Here is a 6,000-nt window from a genome sequence, read left to right on the forward strand (position 1 = left end):
AAAACCGCGACGGAACCGCCTAGCTGCGTCCTGTGTCGAACACAGGGTCACCCCGCGAATTACCGTGGTTGCCCCCGAGCCCCTAAAATAAATCGCCGCGTCGCCCGCCAAAACCGCCTCCGAGCTTCCGGCCCAGACATCAAAGCCTCGGCACCCTCTGCGTCGCAGGCTAAGCCAGCGTTCGTTCCGGCGGCGGTGCCCAGTGTCTCGGCCTGGGCAAAACCGCTGCCGTACACGAACACGGCTACAACTCCCTCCTCCGCGATTCGTCCCGCCCCCGCGACTCGTCCCTCTCCCGCGACTTGCCCTCCGACCGCGTCCGACAATCTCGCTTTAGCGATCGACTTCTTTCAGTCGATCAACTTTGAGCGCGTTAACGCTTTGGGCGACGCCATTCGCGCTGCCTCCACTGCACAACACTTTATCGCCGTTGTGCAGGAATACGCCGACGTATACGCGTCATTAAATACGTACGTCCTCCCCTCACTCCGCCGGTAATCAATGGCGTATATAAGTAGAATAAAGCCCCTATCCGTAACGATAGGATTTTTTAACGCTTACGGTCTCGCAAATCAACGTGATCAGGTTTCTGACTTTTTGCGTGACCACCAAATTGATATCTTTTTAGTGCAGGAGACCCTACTTAAGCCCGCGCGCCGTGACCCTAAAATCGCGAACTATAACATGGTCAGGAACGACAGGCTCTCTGCCCGTGGTGGTGGTACCGTCATTTACTATAGAAGAGCCCTGCATTGCGTCCCGCTCGATCCTCCCGCGCTCGCTAATATCGAAGCATCAGTGTGCCGAATCTCACTGACGGGACACGCGCCGATCATTATCGCGTCCGTTTATCTTCCACCGGATAAGATCGTTCTAAGCAGTGATATCGAGGCGCTGCTCGGTATGGGGAGCTCTGTCATTCTGGCGGGCGACCTAAATTGTAAACACATCAGGTGGAACTCACACACCACAACCCCGAATGGCAGGCGGCTTGACGCGTTAGTCGATGATCTCGCCTTCGATATCGTCGCTCCGCTAACCCCGACTCACTACCCGCTAAATATCGCGCATCGTCCGGATATACTCGACATAGCGTTATTAAAAAACGTAACTCTGCGCTTACACTCGATCGAAGTAGTTTCAGAGTTAGATTCAGACCACCGTCCCGTCGTTATGAAGCTCGGTCGCGCTCCCGATTCCGTTCCCGTCACGAGGACTGTGGTGGATTGGCACACGCTGGGCATCAGCCTGGCTGAATCTGATCCACCATCGCTTCCGTTTAGTCCGGACTCTATCCCGTCTCCTCAGGATACCGCTGAAGCCATAGACATCGTAACGTCACACATCACCTCGACATTAGATAGGTCATCGAAGCAAGTTGTAGCGGAGGACTTCCTTCACCGCTTCAAATTGCCCGACGATATTAGGGAACTCCTTAGAGCTAAGAACGCCTCGATCCGTGCGTACGATAGGTATCCTACCGCGGAAAATCGTATTCGAATGCGTGCCCTACAACGCGACGTAAAGTCTCGCATCACCGAAGTCCGAGATGCCAGATGGTCTGATTTCTTAGAAGGACTCGCGCCCTCTCAAAGGTCTTACTACCGCTTAGCTCGTACTCTCAAATCGGATACGGTAGTAACTATGCCCCCCCTCGTAGGCCCCTCAGGCCGACTCGCGGCGTTCGATGATGACGAAAAAGCAGAGCTGCTGGCCGATACATTGCAAACCCAGTGCACGCCCAGCACTCAATCCGTGGACCCTGTTCATGTAGAATTAGTAGACAGTGAGGTAGAACGCAGAGCCTCCTTGCCACCCTCTGATGCGTTACCACCCGTCACCCCGATGGAAGTTAAAGACTTGATCAAAGACCTACGTCCTCGCAAGGCTCCCGGTTCCGACGGTATATCCAACCGCGTTATTAAACTTCTACCCGTCCAACTCATCGTGATGTTGGCATCTATTTTCAATGCCGCTATGGCGAACTGTATCTTTCCCGCGGTGTGGAAAGAAGCGGACGTTATCGGCATACATAAACCCGGTAAACCAAAAAATCATCCGACGAGCTACCGCCCGATTAGCCTCCTCATGTCTCTAGGCAAACTGTATGAGCGTCTGCTCTACAAACGCCTCAGAGACTTCGTCTCATCCAAGGTCATTCTTATCGATGAACAATTCGGATTCCGTACAAATCACTCATGCGTTCAACAGGTGCACCGCCTCACGGAGCACATTCTTGTGGGGCTTAATCGACCAAAACCGTTATACACGGGAGCTCTCTTCTTCGACGTCGCAAAAGCGTTCGACAAAGTCTGGCACAATGGTTTGATTTTCAAACTATTCAACATGGACGTGCCGGATAGTCTCGTGCTCATCATACGGGACTTCTTGTCGAACCGCTCTTTTCGATATCGAGTCGAGGGAACCCGCTCCTCGCCACGACCTCTCACAGCTGGAGTCCCGCAAGGCTCTGTCCTCTCACCCCTCCTATTTAGCTTATTCGTCAACGATATTCCCCGGTCGCCGCCGACCCATTTAGCTTTATTCGCCGACGACACGACTGTTTACTATTCTAGTAGAAATAAGTCCCTAATCGCGAAGAAGCTTCAGAGCGCAGCCCTAGCCCTAGGACAGTGGTTCCGAAAATGGCGCATAGACATCAACCCAGCGAAAAGTACTGCGGTGCTATTTCAGAGGGGAAGCTCCACACGGATTTCCTCCCGGATTAGGAGGAGGAATCTCACACCCCCGATTACTCTCTTTAGACAACCCATACCCTGGGCCAGGAAGGTCAAGTACCTGGGCGTTACCCTGGATGCATCGATGACATTCCGCCCGCATATAAAATCAGTCCGTGACCGTGCCGCGTTTATTCTCGGTAGACTCTACCCCATGATCTGTAAGCGGAGTAAAATGTCCCTTCGGAACAAGGTGACACTTTACAAAACTTGCATAAGGCCCGTCATGACTTACGCGAGTGTGGTGTTCGCTCACGCGGCCCGCACACACATAGACACCCTCCAATCCCTACAATCCCGCTTTTGCAGGTTAGCTGTCGGGGCTCCGTGGTTCGTGAGGAACGTTGACCTACACGACGACCTGGGCCTCGAATCAATTCGGAAATACATGAAGTCAGCGTCGGAACGATACTTCGATAAGGCTATGCGTCATGATAATCGCCTTATCGTTGCCGCCGCTGACTACTCCCCGAATCCTGATCATGCAGGAGCCAGTCACCGTCGACGCCCTAGACACGTCCTTACGGATCCATCAGATCCAATAACCTTTGCATTAGATGCCTTCAGCTCTAATACTAGGGGCAGGCTTAGGGACCCCGGTAACCGTACTCGTCGAACTCGACAAAGAGGTCGACGTGCAACCTAACCCATGCATCAGCCCGCTGAGTTTCTCGCCGGATCTTCTCAGCGGGTCGCGATTCCGATCCGGTAGTAGATTCATTCGCGAAACAATTGCTCTTGAGTTGTTAGGTCTCCTTCGGAGGCGCTCGGGCAGTTGTTAGCAAATCCCACCCCTCTTGGCTGAGCCTTTGCTCGCCCACCTGTCCTGGTGAAACTGGAAAGGCCTTCGGGCCACCAGTAAACTTTCAATCATAAAAAAAAAAAAAAAAAAAATCATCCTCCATCACGACAATGCGAGTTCTCACAGAACACACAGAACAAAAGAGTTTTTAGAGCAAGAAAACATAGAATTATTAGACCATCCGCCGTACAGCCCCGACCTAAGCCCTAATGATTTCTATACTTTCCCTAAAATAAAGAATAAATTGCGTGGACAGAGATTTTCATCACCTGAAGAAGGACGCCTACAAAACGGCCATTTTGGAGACCCCAACTTCCGAATGGAATGGTTGCTTCATTGATTCGTTCCATCGTATGGGAAAATGTGTCAAATTTCGCGGAAAATACTTCGAAAAGCAATAAATACATTTTTAAATAGTAATGTTGTGTCACTTCGTTAATTCCCGAAATTTTCAGTGCCGCCCTCGTACGATGATTATTGGTTATCCATGAACATAATTTAGTTTTCAACATTTTTTTTAATTGTTTATCCAACAATATAATATTTAATTAATAAACGTAACCTTTTATGAAATCCTCTTCGGTTATAGGACACAGGCATGCGAAGCCAGCTTCCTTATTTATATTGGATACGTTGTGAGCCAAGAATGATCGGTAGTGTTGTCTTTACTATTCTCACCTGTTTAGTATACGTCTCATTTGGACAGGTAATAGAAAAGAGTCTTTGAACTCATTACTTAAGATACGCGGTAGCATTCAACCGTCACTACACCAAGAGGATGGGACGACGCGTCGGTCTGGCATCTTCGGGGTCGCGCCGCGAGTCTGGTTATAATGTTGCAGCGGGCATACTCTACTCTGCATGGGTTTTGACCTAGGCGGAAATCGGATGTGTAAGGAGAGTCGTTTGGTGGGCAAGACCCTAAAATATCCTTAGACCAACGGTCTACTCCAGACATCAGTAGATCATCAAGTCCCGTATACCCCGCGTTCCCCCAAGGCGAGGACACCTCATACGAGGTTCGGCCACCTTTCAGAAAAAAAAAGGCGATTGCATTCAAGTTTAGGATGTTTGTAGTTCCAGAAACTAGTTAAAATTAGCCACAATGATCTGATCGATTCCAGCATAGATGATGTACTTTTATAAAAATAGTTTTATGTACTCTCATTCGTAATTTGATCAAACAGCCAAAGAAATAATATTTAGAAACCAAACTGAATTACTTAGGTGACGTAATGAAGTCGAGGAAAACTAAAATACAACTTTGGAAATACCTGATATTTAATACTATGCGTCAGTCATTAAATTTTTCCAGTTATAATAAGTATTCCGTTTAAAGGTTCCATTTTTTTAATTACCTTATTTACATTTTCCAGGAAAATATTTTTTTGTTACGGTTGTTTACTACTCATTGTTTACGTCAGCTTGAGCCATTGAATCAATTTTTTTAAGAAATTTACAGTTACACAGTAGGTGCCTATGTCGTAGTTTGATTAGCTAGTTGAAGGGCTAATCCAATCTATACATATAAATAAAATTGGAGTGTCTGTTTGTAATATTGAAATAACCGCTTTTTACTACATGCATATGGATATATTATATAGGGTACACTGTACACACCAAAATAACATTTTTTACAATTTTTGTCTGTCTGTTTGTTCCGGCTAATCTCTGGAACGGCTGGACGGATTTTAACAGGACTTTCACTGATAGGTAGCTGATGATATGAGGAGTAACTTGGCTACTTTTTTAGACTAGCTTCACCCGCGGTACGACAATAAGCGCAGGTAACATCGCGGGACTCAGTTAGTAATATATAATATAGAATAACATAACTGAGGTTTTTTTTAATTGTAATTCAAGGCAATCAGTAGCCTTGTACAAAACCTAATATTAATACTTATCATAATGCAACATAACAAATATTAAATTATTGTCACATTTCAAACAAAAAAATACCATTTACAAAACCACAATTGACATTATTGCATTCATTGATTTATTGAAACAAGTAAATCAAGTAGTGTGCAACATATAAATATTTCAACTGTTGCTAATCTCTCCATCGTTAGCACACATATTTTAGTCAACTATTACTATTTAAACATTTTCTTAACTTTGTGTAAGTAGGACGACTCCATAGGTAGGTATCATCTTCCTGATCGTTTCTACCGCGTCATACGTTTCGGTTTGTAGGGTTAGACAGCCGTTATACAATACAATTGAGACATTGACCTCATATCTGAAAGTGAGTGACGACATTCACTTGGTAAAGTCTATGAGCTCCAGTAACCAGATAGCGCGAGGCAAGCTCTAAACACGTTTACATTCATTAAAATAAAATCTATTTCTATAAAAAAACAACAATCTTGGTTTTGAAACAAAAAAAAAGCATTTTGGATCAATCACAAGGCACTGTTCTTTTCATTAATGTGTTTTACTTGACATGTTTAATGAAAA

This window comes from Bombyx mori, chromosome 19, assembly GCF_030269925.1.
Source record: "Bombyx mori chromosome 19, ASM3026992v2".
Lineage (NCBI taxonomy): Eukaryota > Metazoa > Arthropoda > Insecta > Lepidoptera > Bombycidae > Bombyx > Bombyx mori.